The sequence below is a fragment of the Pleurodeles waltl genome, chromosome 4_2 (assembly GCF_031143425.1).
Source record: "Pleurodeles waltl isolate 20211129_DDA chromosome 4_2, aPleWal1.hap1.20221129, whole genome shotgun sequence".
In the NCBI taxonomy this organism is placed as follows: Eukaryota; Metazoa; Chordata; class Amphibia; order Caudata; family Salamandridae; genus Pleurodeles; species Pleurodeles waltl.
In genome coordinates this window covers 1041874328-1041890611 of record NC_090443.1, presented here as the reverse complement: position 1 = coordinate 1041890611, position 16284 = coordinate 1041874328, and the positions used below count along the sequence as shown (strand labels likewise).

Below are 16284 nucleotides of genomic sequence, written 5' to 3'. Positions count from 1 at the left end.
TTCGCCATCAAACGGGAGGTCCAATAAAGTTGCCGTTGAAAACCCAGAAGACCTTAGCCACACATGTCTCCTGGTGGCCACCGAAGTACCCATTGCCCTGGCTACTGAGTAAGCTGAATCCAGATCAGGCTGAATGATCTGTTTGGCCACCGTTTGGGTGTCCAAAAGGAGCTTGTCAAACTGCCCCTGCATATCCTGAGGCAAGTTAGGCACCACAGCTCTAGCCGTGTCCATCAGGGCATAAACATATCTACCCAGCACACAGGTAGCATTGACTGATTTTAGGGCCAAACTACAAGAGGAGAAAATCTTTTTAGCTGCTTGCTCCATCCTCTTGGACTCCCTGTCCGATGCAGAAGCAGGAAAGAAACCACGTTCAGAACGAGCAGAACAAGAAGCCTGGACCACCAAGCTCTCAGGAGTCAGATGTTGGGATAAAAATCCTGGATCCCTAGGAACAACCCTGTACCTCCTTGCTACAGTCCTGGACACCACTGAAGGCGTAACAGGCTTTCTCCAAATGTTCAAAATAGGCTCAGGAAGAGCATCAATGAAAGGGAGAAGGGGCTCTGCCGAAGTGGAGGATGGATGCAATACCTCTGTCAAAATGTTTGTCTTTACTTCCAGAGATGGCAATGGAAGCTCCAAAAATTCTGCTGCCTTCCTTATGACAGTGTGATAGGAAGCTGCCTCCTCTGTAGATTAACCCGGGGATGAAAGATCCCACTCATGGGAGGTATCCAGTCCACTAGCTGAGTCCAGGCCCTGAAACGCTCCGAAGGGCTCAGAAATTTCTCCTTCCTCCAATAACTGTTGCTGGTATTCTTGCTCTTCCAAGAGCCTCAATGCTCTCCTCCTTGATATCAGCCTGGCATCCAACCTCGGTGTCGACAGAGTTAGCCGACGTCGACAGCGCTGGTTTCAAGACAGATGGACGTGGCACAGGAGATGAAGGAGATACACTCCGTACCGGCCAGGACCATCCGGCACCGGAATTGACTCCATTGGCGCCGGAGGCTTCATTTGGGGCGAAGTCATCGGCGCCGAACCAGTACCCTCAGCCTGTTAGAAAGGCACAAACGGAGCCAACTTGTATGGAGCCGGCGAACCCAAGGAGAACGCCAATGGACTTGTGGGACCAGCCGGTGCACCAGAAGGGGCCATAGCTTTATTAAAAATGCTGAACATAGCATTTAGAAAAGCTGCCAGATCCGCTCCTGGAGTCGGGAAGGCAGGAAACCCCTGTTCTTCTTGCAGCGCTTGGGTCGGATCCGAAACCTGTGCCACCGGCTCCTGAACCAACACAGGTGAAAAGTGAGTTGGAGGACTCGCCGGGGACTCGACCACCTCGATCACTGATGGTGCCGGAGAAGCCTGAGGACTCTCAGTTTGGGGAGTAACAGTAGGACTGACCTCCCACGCTGTACGACGTCGTCTAGAAGGAGATCGAGACCGAATCCTAGAAGAACGGTGTAGAGAATTGTGCCAGCACCGCTTCTTATGTGAACTTAACGGTTTATGAGGTGAAGAGTCCCTTGTCCTGGACCTCTGATGACTCTTGTGTCATCTCTTAGCTTTTGCTAAGAAAAGCTTACCCTCTTTCTTTTAACGCTCTTCTTTTAACGATTCATCCTCTGGCAAGAAACGCACCCTTCCACGTTGTGGTCCAAAATAAGACACCACAAACAGTCTTCATGAGGGTCCGTGACTGACATACGACCCCCGCACTCACGACAAGGCTTAAAACCTGATTTCTTAGATGGAAACATTGTAACAAGTACAGTAATACACCTTCGAAACAGTAGCTGTTCGAGAGCTAGGAAAAAAACGTTAGCGTTGAAGGCATGGATAAAAGGGAACTGACGTCAGCACACCGGCGAGGACCTCTTATTGCTATGATGGCGTCAGATGGAGTCGCATGCGGAGCCCTGCAATTGTGATGTCCTTGTCCACGTGAGGAGCTGGGAAGAAAGCTTCCGTCGAATGCTGGTGCATTGGGTGAATTCATAAGGTGAGGAATCCACAGGTAGTTGTATCCATTAGAAATGGCCAATGCCCAGTCCAAAGTACAAAAGGCCCACATAGCCACAGGGCAGCGTCCAAGCCCCAACTTGATCCTGACCGTCACCGCACCAAACTGTGAAGGGGCAACATGTTGAAAGTGGGCAGGCACCTCAGCTGAAGTGGGGAACTCACCCATTGTTTCTGGAGGGGGGCTCCATGCCCATTTCCCAATGCTGGGGAGTGCAAGGTCACAGTCTCTGAGGTGCACTGTTTCTGGAGAGGGCTCCATGCCCATTTCCCAAGCTGGGGAGTGCAAGGTCACAGTCTCTGAGGTGGGGAACTCGCCCACTGCTTCTGGAGGGGGCTCCATGCCCATTTCCCAATTTTAGGGAGAGCAAGGTCACAGTCTCTGAGGTGGGGAACTCGTCCACTGCTTCTGGAGGGGGCTCTATGCCCATATCCCAATTCTGGGGAGTGCAATGTCACAGTCTCCTGAGTTAGGGAACTCGCCCACTGCTTCTGGAGCGGTCTCTACGCCCATTTCCCAATGCTGGGGAGGGCAAGGTCACAGTCTCTGAAGTGGGGAACTTGCCCACTGCTTCTGGAGGGGACTCCTAGTGCAGCAGTCCCTGGAGGGTGGCCTACATGCCCTCTGCTGGAGGTGAGGCTTGCATTGTCTCTGCTGGGGGAGGTGTCTCCTGGGCAGCCTTTGCTGAAGGAGAGTGCTGCATTGTCTCTACTGGAGGAGGTATCTCCTGGGCAGCCTCTGCTTTAGGTGAGGGCTGCATTGTCTCTGCTGGAAGAGGTGTCCCCTGGGCAGCCTCAACCTGAGGTGAGGGCTTCTTGTCTTTCATTGGTAGTTGACTGGGAACCATTACTGTCATTTGTGGTTGAGTGGGAACCTCTTCTGTCATTGGTAGTTGAGTGGGAAACTTACCCTCCTTGCTGGTGGAGTGGGATATTTCCCTTTCCTGGCTGGTGGAGTAGGATCCTTCACTTTCTTGCCTTCATGACTAGGAGGTGCCTCCACTGTCCTCGTGGACCGTTTCGCTGAGGTATTGGGCTGGGTTGTTGGGACTCTGCCCTTATGGGCAGGATGGGGGGGGGTAAAGGGAGAGGGAAGAGGTCAAGTTGGGCAAGGAAAAGTTTCTTAGGGGTAGTGGGGCGGGATGAGGGAGGAGGGATGGGAGTGGAGGTTGAGGGAGTGGTTGTTGGAGGAGTACGTCTGCTGGACTTGGGTGTGGGTGCATGGGCAGTGTGCTGATGTGAGGTGGATGGCTGTTGGGTGTCTGAGTGCCTACGTTTCTGTCCCTTAGGAGGGGGGGAGAGACAGGGTGGGAGAGGACACAGGACCCGTGGATGGATGTTCTGAAAGTGTCTGCTAGTGAAGTGTGTGTGCTGCTTGGTGTGGTGATGGTGGTGATGGCAGTTGAAGCAGTGCATGCAGGTGTGAGTATGTGACTTTGAGGTAGGAGGGGGAGACAGTGGAGGCAGTGGATGTTGTGTGTGCAACTGTGTTTGTGTGAGTGCCTGTGGCCTGAAGTGTGCTGCCTGTGTTTGACTGTGCTACTCTTGTCTGATGTCTTGTGTGTATGCTTGTCTTTATGTGTCCATGGGATGGGTTGAGGTTGAGGAGACTGGGAAGTGGTAGTTGGAGGGGGGACGGTAGGAACAGGGACAATGGCTGCCATTAGAGAGGAGGCCAGAGGCTGGAACGGTCTCTCTTGGGCCACCAATCCACCGTGGATGCCCTCCAGGAATTTATTGCATTGCTGCATCTGGGATGCCAGCCCCTGGATGGCATTCACTATGGTTGACTGCCCTGGAGAGATGGCTTTCAGGAGGTCATTCGCCTCCTTACTCAGGGCAGCAGGGCTCACTGGGACAGGGCCTGAGGTGCCTGGGGCGAAGGAGATGCCCACCCTCCTGGGTGAGAGGGCACGGGCAACTCTATGAGGGGCTACTGGGAGGGCGGTGCTGGTAGAGGGGGTGGCGGCTGTGCCTAGAGCTGTTGTGGTCCCAGAGGTGTCCACCACCACCTGGGAGCTTCCATCGGAGGAGGAATCAGATTCAGTGTTGTCACCTCCTGTCTCTGCTGTGGTGCTCCCCCCACCCTCTGTCCTGTCCTGTGGGATGCAGCACCCTTAGTCACCGGTGCCCCTACTCCTCCGCCAGATGATGCTAATGCACACATGGACAGGATGACAGAAGTAAAAAAGAGAGAGAGAGAGAGAAAGGGAACACTGGGTCAATTACAGCACCAACACCACAGTTGGCATTCATATTACCATCACACACAGGGTTCAGGGTTCAGGATTGAGCACTGCACCACACTGGCAATCAATTGGCTAGGTGCCACAGCAAGATGAGGCCCAAACACCGCCAACTGCAGCCCTCCTGGGACCCACTAAGCCTTGTCTGACATGGAATACAACCTAGCTAGGTTTCCTGAATTTGCTAAACACCCATTACCCTTGAGCTGGGTCACGCTGCAATATCTGACCTGGCATTAAGGGGTACCCACTGGCTCACAACCACTACCCGGATCCCATGAGAACTACCAATGATTGTAGTTATGCACACTGTACTCGCCCCCTTGTGGCTGCTGTGATGCCCTCAAGCACCCATCTAGAACTGGGTAGGCCACCACCAGTATGCAGGCCATCAGGGGGGTCTGGTTCCGACGGGCATCCCTTCCTCTTTGAAAGGCCATCCCCAGCTGGATCTCCGCGGTCTTCCGTGCCCAGCATCTCAGGTCCTCCCACCTTTTCCGACAGTGGGTGCTCCACCTGTTGTAGACCCCCAGGGTGTGCACGTCCTTGGCGATGGCACACCACAATCCCTTCTTCTGATGGGCGATGAGTTGCAGAGGTAATACAGGCGGAAGGACACCACTACACATACAATCCACCCTGTCACACATATGGCCCACAAATCCCATTTCCATCTCCATTGGCACACACATCACCCGGTGCCCACCATATACACTGGCAACAGACATTCCACCCCCCCAAACTACGCGATGATTGCACACACATCTCCATGCAACCTTGGCATATGCATCGTTCCCAAGGTGTACTTACCTGTTGGTCTGGAGGCCCATACAGCAGTCCATACTGGGGTAGGACTCCTTCCACCAAATGCTGCAACTCCTTCGAAATGAAGGCATGGTCTCTTTCCCCGGTCACACGGGCCATGGTAGGTTCCAGACACAGGTCACAGCAGCACACACAGTGTAGGTGTTGTCCTGTGGAAAGTCAGGAATCAAGTGAGGATTTAGATAGAAACTGGTGGTCACATCTGTGGCCGTGTACACCGTCACCACCGCCGCTGATCCCCATTGCCAACTATACTCCATAGAGCCCCATATTAGCCAATGAGGAATTGCACGGCGGTGCGAGACCGCCTTCCGCCATGACGCCCAACGTCGGCAGAGTTACCTTACTTCCACTTGTCCCTACATACAGGGCAGGCGGTCGCCATTTAATGGTGGTGGATAACATTCAGATAATCCATAACTGCGTCATTGGTGATGATTGCGCGTACATTGCCATTCCCACTGTCCCATCACAACAATGCCTACAGTGAGGTGGTGGTTCCACTGTTAAAACTGTGACAGCCTACTCACTCGTGTCCCTTAGATACCTACCACTGCAGATGAATAGGAGGAGGAGACAAAGCCCCCTTGTACAGAACCCTTGTGGACTTGGCTACTGTTAGATATTGGGTTTCTGGTTGGCTAAGGTATGCACCTAAGCCAGGTATGCACCTAAGCCAGGCAGAACCCACCCACTCTAGTCAGGGCAAGGGAGTTACACGTCCAGGATAACCCCTGCTCACCCTCTTGGTAGCTTGGCACGAGCAGTCAGGCCTAACCCAGAGGCAATGTATAAAGCATTCGCACAACACACACAACACGTGTGATGCAAGATGTACACCACAAAGTAAACACAACACTGAGCTATGTAAAAATAAACTGTATTGCACAAAACATAATTAAACAAACATTACACATCACCAATACCCTGCTACCTCAGCAGTTGTCAGAACGTTACACAAGTTACTAATACTCTGCAAGAATAAGCAGTTGTCACATTAGAACACGTAAGTACTCAGGATTCTGCAACATAAGCAGTAGTCAGGAATTACAGTAAGGAAATCTATGTACTTGTCATGAATGCCTCATAAATATCCATAAAAGGAACATTAGAGAACATATCACAAGTCATAAATATATCAGCACGTCATGCCCCTAAAAGGAACACTGGTATACGCCAATCATACCAATTTTACATGGGAGAGCACATGCACACTAGCACTGGTTATCAGTGCAAAAGTGCTCATAGTCCTAATGTCAGCCAACAAAGCTCAGAAAAGTAAGGAGGCAAAAAAGCAAAAAGTCTGGGAATGACCCTGTAAAAGGGCCAGGTCGAACAGCTACACTGGAGGAGAGGCACATAATACTCACTTATAGACTGGACAGGGCCACTATCACAGAGCTGTGTGCCTAGTTGGAGCCTCATCTGATATCAGCTATCTGCCATCCCGCTGGGATCCCCCTCTTGTGCAAGTCCTGTTAGTGCTCCATTTCCTTGCAACTGGTTCTTTCCAAGTGACAGTGGACTTGGCAGCAGGAATGTCACAGCCAACGTTCTCAATCATGCTGGCAAGGGTTCTGTCTGCCTTGGTCAAACACATGTGCAGCTACATCTCTTTCCCCAGGTGGAAGATTTGGCCTCTGTGAAGGCAGGATTTTATGCAATGGGACATGTACCAAATATTGTTGGGGCTATTGACAGAAGACATATTGCGTTCGTCCCCCCGCCAGAATGAACAGGTGTTCAGCAGTTGGAAAAGTTTCCACTCACTCAATGTGTAAATGATGTGCCTGGTGGACCAGTACATCTCTCACATCACTGCCAGGCATCCTGGGTTGGTGCATGACGCCTTTGTTCTGAGGAACAGCAGCATCCCACAGCTGATGGCACAAACTACAGAGGCACAGAGTGTTGCTAATAGGTAAGCCTGAGTGCCCACCCAATGTATGTCAGTGTATGCCTTCTGGTGTTAATCCCATACCATTGTGTAATGCTAATGTTTGTCCTTCAATACTTGCAGGTGACTCAGGCTACCCAAACCTATCGTAGCTCCTGACCCCTGTGAGGAATGCCAGGACAGGGGCTGAGAATCGTTACAATGATGCATATGGGCGCAAATCAGGAGAATTATCGAAAGGAGTTTCAGCCTCCTGAAGGCCAGGTTCAGATGCCTGCATCTGACAGGTGGATCCCTTTGCTCCTCACCCAAGAAGGTCTGCCAGATGGTGGTGGCATGCTCCATGTTGCACATCGTGGCCATCAGATGACATGTGCCTCATCTGCAGGAGGAGGAGGCTGGAAATGCCCCTGTAGCAGCAGTGGACCCTGAGGACAGTGAGGATAATGAGGCAGAGGAGGAGGATGTGGGCAACAGAACATCAGTTATACGTCAATACTTCCAATGACACACAGGTGAGACAGTGTAACTGACCATTCCTCTGACTATTATTTTATCTGTGTGGCTGTAGCAGGATGGTATTCACTTCCTTTGCATCTCTACTTACTGTCACCAATGGCTTCTCATTTTGCAGATGTTGGCTGATACAACTGTGTACTGATGTGATGACTACAGACAGCTACAGGTCATTAATTGTATTCTATCACAGTTTTCAGATCATTTGCACATGATTAGACTGTCTCCATAAATGCACATTTTCATCACATTAAACATTACCAGTCAAGTTGTGTTCAAGGGTGTTTATTGTATTGCAAATGATTGACTGGAAAGTGCAATGGAATGGGTTGCTGGTAGAGGAAAGTCCAGGGTATGGTTCCATTCTGGTTGTAGCACAGGTCCAGTGTCCAATGGCCATAGGAAGGGGAGCAAAGGCAGTTCAAAGTGGACAAGGTGAGAGGGTTGGACACAAGGGGGATCTTCAGGAGGGTCTTATTTCCTGGCGGTGGTCTTGGCAAGTGTCTCTGGTTTCTGTCTGGTTCGCACGGAATGTTTGCGGGGTGGTTCACCTTCTGCAGGAGGAGGGGTGCTGGTGGCCTGTGGATCCTGTGGCAGGGCCTCCAGCCCATTAGCTGCAGCGGAAAAGGAGGGCTGGTCAGTAGGCTGGCTAGTGGTGGGGACCGCTGGTGTGCTGTCCATTCCCTCATGATGTTGGCCATGTCTCCCAGCACCCCTGCTATGGAGACCATGGTGGTGTTTAAGGCCTGCAAATCCACCCTGATCTCCTGATGGTGTACCTCCTGCAACTGCTTGTTCTCATGCATGTTGGTAAGGATCTGGCACATCTTGTCCTGGGATTGTTGTTAAGCCCCTAGGACATTAGTGAGTACCTTCCGGAGAGTCGGTTCCCTGGGTCTGTCCTCCCCTGGGCGCACAGCGGTCCTACCAGTGTCCCTGTAGCCCTGTGCCACTGACCCCAGGACCCTGATTGTCTTCTGGGTGAGGTGTGGACTGGGGTCCCTGTACAGGTGGGCACATTGCTGATTGACTTTTCCTGGGGACAGAGGTGTGGGGGCGTTGGGTGGTGCTGTGGTGTTGGAAACTGATAGAGGATGCTCTGTGGCGGACTGTGAGTGGGCTGGGATGTCCGACTGACAAGTAGTCCCTGATGGGCCAGGTAGTTCATCCAGATGTTCAGAGTTACTGTCATCACTGGGGGCATCTTCTGTTGGGAGACTGGTTAGACATGGCACCTTCTCTCCACTGAGATTGGCTGGTGCACTTGTGGGGATGTAAGTGATGCATTATACCTCATGTCTGTGACAAATTGTACATCCCTGGCTTCCCCTCTATCGTTGCTGTTGCCCTGCCACCTTTGTTTGTGTATGTTGATGTATTGTGGGCTTGTTAGTTCTCCATGCTGTGCATGCTTTTGTGATAGGTGTCCATGCAGGGATGGGAGGGCTGTCCATGCATTAGTATAGCATGCAGGGCTAGGCATTGGGGTTACTCATATGTGTAGGTGCAGTGTGTGGGATGTAGTGGAGTGATGGGAGTGAGGGTGAAGGGATGTGATGGCATGCAGGTATGGGGGTGATAAGTTGTAAATCACCAGTGTCCAGTCCTCCAGCAACTCCAGTGAGTCCCTCAGGATGCAGTATTGCCAAGACTTGCTCCTCCCATACTGTGAGCTGTGGGGGAGTAGGTGGGGCTCCACGACAGTCCTCTGCATGGTGAGCTGGTGCCTTGCTGGCACAGAACGTACCTTCCCCTGTAGGTTGTTCCACCTCTTCCTGACGTTGTCCCTTGTTTTTGGTTGCTGTCCCACAGTGTTTTCCCTGTCCACGATTCTCTGCCACTGCTCCATCTTCCTGGTAATGGATATTTGCTGTATCTGTGCTCCGAACAGCTGTGGCTCTACCCTGACTATTGCCTCCACCATGACCCGCGACTCCTCATCGGTGAAACAGGGGTGCCTTCGTTGGGACATGGGTGTTGTGTGGTGTGTGTTGGTAGAAGGGTGTTGAGTAATGTGGTGGGGTGTGGGATGTGGGGTGCGTGACGGATGTGTGGGTGTATGTGGTGTGTTTGTGTGTGTGTGTGTAATTGTCTCAGTGGTCCTGGTTTCAGTCTGGTGGCAATAATTGGTGTTCGTAAAGGGTCATGGGTGATGTGGGTGTGTGTTTTATGGTGCTGTCGTTGGGTTGGTGTAGAGTGTGTAGGAGTGTCAGGTGTGTGATTTTGGTTTTGGCCAATGTAGTCTTGTTTTGTATTTGGGTGTCCATTCTGAGCTCACCGGTGAGTGTACGTCAATGGTTTACCGCTATTGAATGTCTGCTGTGGTGATTCGTGGGTCGTAATGTGGTGGGTGTTGTTTGGTTCGCGTAACGGTTTGGGTGTTGGTACCGACACTCTACCACTGACCTTTGGCTTGTCGGATTTGTGTACGTGGCAGTATTCTGTCAGATTGGTGTGTGTCATAATATGGTGAATGGCTATCCGCCACTGCAGCGGTATGTTGGCGGCCGTCACCGCGGCGGTAAGCATTTTCCACCAATGTCATAATGAGGATCTGCGTGTCAGGCAGAGTCCAACGGCAAAGTCTAGCTAGGTCCAACTGCCACTGGTTAACAGGGCGCTCTAGGTAAAAGACCTGTTGCAGCTTGTGTCCCTTTAACCACACAGGAGGTCAGGCAGATTACCATTGTAGCCTACTTACTTTTCCTGGGTACAGAAGGCAGCAAGAGCCATCCTCTCAGGACACAGACAGTAGGGCCAAAAATGATGGTGCCTAGGGATGCTAAATTTATGCCTGCCAACAGTTCTTTGGTGAGGATGACTCCTGTGTACTACCTATCCAATGGGCTAAAAGTTTCAATGGACAGGTATACCCACTTTTCCATCTGTTCCTGTTTACTGCAAGCTCTCATTTTCAAAATCCATAATGTAGAAAACCTCCCTTTTTGCAGTTTGTTTGCCCACCCAGAGGTGTGGCTGGGGTAATGAGCTGTGCCCTCCTATGCTGTCAGTTAAAACAAGTTTAGGGGTAGCTTTCCTCCCACACAGCTTATCCCCCTATTCAGGCTGCAAAAAGAGAACAATGGTTCCCTGCGTGACAGGTTTCAAGCCTATGCCTCTTAGGCAAAAGAATGATTTTCAGTTCACAATCAATCATTGCAAACTGAACAGATCATTTAATTCATTTTATCATGTTACGTTACAGGGTCTCCAAATACGATGCAGTGAAAATGGAAGTTGATATCAATGAAAGAGGTGTGTGTGTGTGTTGGTACAGCACAAAAATATATACATTAGAAATGTGCATTGGTCTCTAGGGGCTGATAAAATGAAATAATCTGAGCAAGACTAAAAATAGGAGTACATTATGATGATCATCAATCATCTTAGTCCGCTAGTTCATTTGTCGACATTTCAACCCTGAAGGAAGGAACTTTTCAGGGTAATCATGAGGACAGCAAAATAATGGAAGCAACCTTTAAGGCTGAAAAAAAGCCAGCTGATTAGTATATACCCATATTTCACTGTGGGTAAATACAGTGTCATGGACTGGAGAAACCTACCAGTGCAGGAAAACAATCCCACAATGAAAAGAATAAATCAAGGCAATGGCCCTCATTATGACATTGGCGGTCAGCTGATTGCCACTCCGGCGATGACGGTAGCACCGTTGCTAGGCTGGCGGTGAAGACCAACAAATTGTGACAACGGCGGTGATCCCTCCCATATACAGCCAATGTACCACTTGAACCGCCAGTGTTCCCCACCCACCCATAGTATGTCATAGCAGATCGTCAGGATTTCTGGGGCGTGACCACCGCCACAAAATGCCCGGGGAAACGAATCATTTAAAAGGAGACACTCAGCTACAGGGACACAATGGAGTCTGCGGCCGCCATGGAACCGGAACTGGAAGCCCTGCTGATGCTGTACCACGCAATGGCAGTCCAGGAGCAGCAACGCCGACAGTGAGTACAGCCACCTAGCACACAAGGGAGGGAGTGGAGAGTCACATACCCACACTTATAACACACACAATACACACATACAACACACCGAGAACAATCCGCTGATAAATCCAACAGCAACATAAGCCAGACGTAAAGAAAGCCAGGACAAATACCTTTGGTCCAACTGCTGGATTCGGGTGGGAATAGCTCCCACAACAAATGAGGCAACCATACACAAAGGACCATTGGCCAGTCCAATGTCAGATACAACCCACAGGGCATCGAACAAGGCCGAACTTGACTCCTGACAGCCCAAGTCAGTCCACTGGGCAGGGACGTTATGATGTAAGGCAGGCACCTCGGGGTGGGGTGAGCAGGGTTCTTAAGAGGGGAGGTCCTTGGGTTTGGGAGGGGGGAGACCTTTGCTCTTCTGTTTCAGGAGAGGAGTGGGCTTGGAGCAGGGGGTCAGAGTGGAGTTCTTTTGCCCCTTAGTGGGAGGTTTTGCTGCAGGGGGAAGAATATGGGCAACACCAGGCGGGCCATGAGAGGTCTGGGAGCTGGAGATACTGGGCTGGGGGAGTGGGACCTTCCTCTTACGGACAGGACGGGATGGGGAGGAGGAGGAAAGAGGTCAATGCGGGCAAGGAAATGTTTCTTAGGTACAATGGGGGGGCTGTGGGAGCAGGTTTGGAAATGCAGGTAAAGGAAGTGGTTGTAGGAGGAGTGGGTGTGCTGGACGGGTTGCAGGTGCATGTGCAGTGTACGTGTGTGAGGTGGATGGCTGTTTAGTGTGTGAGTGGGAGGGTTTGTGTTTTTGGAGGGGGCAGACATGGTGGAAGAGGACAAACAGGTCATGTGCATGTATGTTGTGTGTGCAAGTGAGGTGGATGTGCTGCATGTGGTTTGACGGTGGTGGTGACTGCTCATGTGGTGAATGGGGTGCTAGTCTGCATGTCTGTTGTGGTGACTGGGCAAGGCTGTACAGGTGGCAGGATCTGGGACTGAGATGCAGTGCTTGCAGGTGGGAGTGCTGATGTGACCATGAGGGAGGAGGAGGAGGGGGAGTCAGTGGAGGCAGTGGTTGTTGTGGTGTGTGCTCCTGGGTGTTGGCTGTGTCTATGCATGTGTTGTGATCTGTGGTGCCAGTGGTTATCTTTGCAAGTCCTATCTGTTGTCTTGGGTGCATGCTGATCTGATTGTGTGCTTGGGATAGGTGGGGGAGAGGGCTTTTAGGACTAAAAACAGGTAGTTGGAGGGAGGACGGAAGAACCAGGGACACTGGCTGCTGTCAGAGGAGGCCAGAGCCTGAAACGATCTCTGTAGGGCAGCCAAGCAACCATGAATGCCCTCCAGGTAGCTGCATTTGGGATGCCATTTACTGTGGTTGACTGCCCTAGAGAGATGGATCTCAGGAGGTCAATAGCCTCCACTGTGAGGGCAGCAGGGCTGACTGGGGCGCAGCCTGGCTTGCTTGGGGCAAACAAGATGCCCACCCTCCTGGGTGAGTGGGCAGGGGCAACTGGGTGGGGGGAATACTGGGAGGGCGGTGTTAGTATGGGGGGTGGCAGAAGATGATGTAGCTGGGGTGGTCCTAGAGGGGTTTGCCACCACCAGGGAGCTTCCATTGGAGGAGGAATCAGAGTCAGTTATATCAGCTCCTGTCTCCCCCGTGATGCTCCCCACACCCTCCAACCCACTGGTCCCCTCGGGATCGGTGGACTCTGCCTCCTGGGTCCTGTGGGCTGCAGCTCCCCCACTCGCCGGTGCCCCCGCTCCTTCACCAGATGATGCTGTTGCACAGGACAGGATCAGAAAAGGAGAGAGGGTGGAAGAGAAAGAAAGGGTGCACAGGGTCAATTTCAGCAACAACAGCACATATGTCATAAGCATCACAATGACTCACTGGGACTAACACTGTTCATTATGAGCCACAATACCAAATCATTGCCTGGGAACAACAGCAGAAATTAACTCAAACACTACCATCTGCACACTTCCTGGGACTCACTAAGCCATGTCTGCCATGGTGTGCCAGCTTCTTGCCATCACCAAATGTACATACCACTCTACATTGCTAAGCAGGACTCCACAAGAGTAGCTAAACGGGCATTTTGGGCCATCAACTGACTAGAACCTTGCACCCATGCAATATGGCAGGGATCAAGAAAGAATTCCACACAGTGTATACTCACCCACTTGTGGCTGCTGTGCTGCTGTCAAGCCCCCACCCAGCTCCGGATTGGCCACCCCCAGTATGCAGACCATTAGGGGGGGGTCAGGTTCCGACAGGCACCCCTCCCTTGTTGGGAGTACATCCCCAGCTGTGTCTCCATGGTCTTCTAGGCCCAGCATCGCAGGTCCTCCCACCTCTCTGCAGTGGGTGTTCTGCCGAATATGTACCCCCCGGGTCCTCACATGCTTGGTGATGGCACACCATAACCCTTTCTTATGATGGGCGCTGACCTGCTTAGGGAAAACAGACAAAAGGACACCATGAACTCCACACTAGATTCTGTTACAGCAATGGCTTACATACTGCATAGATCCCACATCAACCTCTCACATTACTCGTACCTCTGTGTACACATTGCATGCAGCAAAAATGCACTCCCCAAATGACACACTGCCAGCACACACATACATCTACATACAGCCATGTAGCACCCAAAGTAACCAAAAGGGGCTCTCACCCGTTGATCTGGAGGCCCATACAACTGTTTATATAAGGGTAGGACCCCATCCACAAGCCTCTGGAGTTCCTCAGATGTGAAGGCTGTGACCCTATCCCCTGTAGCATGGGCCATACGCGCCGGTGAACACCGTTACCGCCGGCGGAGATCTTCATTGGTTCCTGTGCTCCCTAGACTTCCATGTTAACCAATGAGGATTTGCACGACGGTGCAGACCGCCTACCGCCATGATACCAAACGCAGGCAAAGTGAGGTCACTTTCACCTGTCCCTGCATACAGGACAGGCAGTTGTAATTTCCTGATTCTGGTACTCCTGGAGGTCAATTTAATGTGCGTCATAGGTACCAGCTGTAGACACCAAGGCACTTCCAGTCCGCAACATACTTTGGTTTGGTTGTAGACTCTGGCACTCAAATTAGATTTCATACTAGTGCACTGCTTGCAGATAAGTAGTTGACAGGACATCTCAAATGGGATTCTACTAATCACGACACACAACTCCGACTACATCTGCGAGACACAATGGCTAATGAAAAGTATTGGTATTTTTGAGGAAGTCCGCTTGCATGTAGAGGACACCAGTGCAAATTGCAGTCATTGTTTGCGTAAATTGGATGTGTCTGCTGTGTGTACTGTGATATTGTGTGTCCATCCTTCCTTTAGTCACACACTTCTAATGTTTGGTTTACTTAGATACAAATCACTGCGGAGGAGGAGGCAAGCCCCAGTGTACAGACCCTTATTCGACTTGGCTACACTGGAGGAACGGCACATTATTATGACCTATCGTCTGGACAAGGCCACAATTACTGAACAGTGTCAACAATTGGAGCCAGATTTGATTCCTGCTATTCATAGCACTACTGCAGTACCCCCTACAGTACAGGTAATGTCAATGCTCCACTTCCTGTCCAGTTGTTCTTTCCAGGTGACTGTGGGCTTGGCTGCAGAAATGTCACAGCCAGTGTTTTCACATGTGCTGAGTAGAGTTTTGGCTGCCTTGCTGTAACACTTGAACAACTATATCTCATTCCACCACAGTGATTGTTTGCCCACTGGAAGGCTGCATTGTACACTATGGGACATATACCACACGTGATTGGGGCCTGTAGCAGTGGGTGTAGCGATAGGGATTAATGAGGCGACTCAGGTTGGTGATTGAATATAAGTGGTTTATTTTTAGTGTACAGGTGCCCTCGTAACACTCTGTGTCTTTTATCCTTCTATGTTGGTGACTTCTTCTTCTCTTTCCCAAGGCCTCCCGTAGGTTGGTGATTATTCTCCCGGCGGTGGTGTCATCAGGTCGACCGGAAAAGGAAAGAAAGGTAGGTAAGTCGCAAGTCTGGGTGGGCTCGGATGATATTAGTGAGGGGAGAGGGTGGAGAGAGAAAGAGAAAGTGTGAGTGGTGATGGTCTGGTGTAGGGCTCCAGCCCCGAGAGGAAAAGGAATAGGTATAGTGCGACAGGGTCCCGTCCACACCTCGGTGGAAACCAAAACTTCTTTCTTCTAATGATAGAGCTACCACCACTCCGTGTTAGCCGTGATAGGAAAACTGGGGAAAACCCCAAGGTGTCCTCGGGTCTGTGCCTTATCACTGCCATCTGGGCTCTCTAGGTAGCCAGTGTTTAATCGGTTAGTGCTCCCCCCCGGGTGTTCCTTCTCCCAGGTATCCCTTCCCTAGTTCTCCCTCCTCGCACTCCAAACCCTCCTCCCTTCCAACTAAAGCACTTATTGTATTTTTCAGGCAGGACCGTACCTGAAGGAGCCACACCCCTACAAGGACGTGGCGGAGTTTCTGCCTTTCAGGGCCGCCTTGCCCCTCGGTAGTATCTAGGATCCAAGAGTTGTTCGTTGTTGGGCTCTCCTTCCCTGACGTCTGGGATGCCTTTGCCGGCGTCCTCTCCTCCTTCTGTGTCTCCAACGTCTCCCGTACATCTCCTTCCTCCGCTCCGTCGTCTTCCTCCTCGTCTTCTTCTTTTGTGCGCGCGTGTCGTCCTTCTTTTCACCTTTTTGGAAACCCGGATATCCGGGTTTCCTACTTCTGCAGTTTCCTCCTCCGCGGGACCCCCGGGGCAGTGGCTGGGCTGGTGATCGTCATAGAATGTAGCCGGGGGTTCCGACACCCGG

General features: G+C 51.4%; 1 long non-coding RNA gene across 1 annotated transcript in view; it reads left to right on the top strand.

Moving 5' to 3' along the window:
* Window positions 1-15481, top strand: part of LOC138294258 (uncharacterized) — a 41752-nt gene extending 26271 nt beyond the window's left edge. The window contains exons 2-3 of the long non-coding RNA XR_011203305.1: window positions 14850-15042; window positions 15413-15481. This is a non-coding gene — a long non-coding RNA (uncharacterized lncRNA). The remainder of the gene's footprint in view (window positions 1-14849; window positions 15043-15412) is intronic.
* Window positions 15482-16284: the final 803 nt, after the last annotated feature.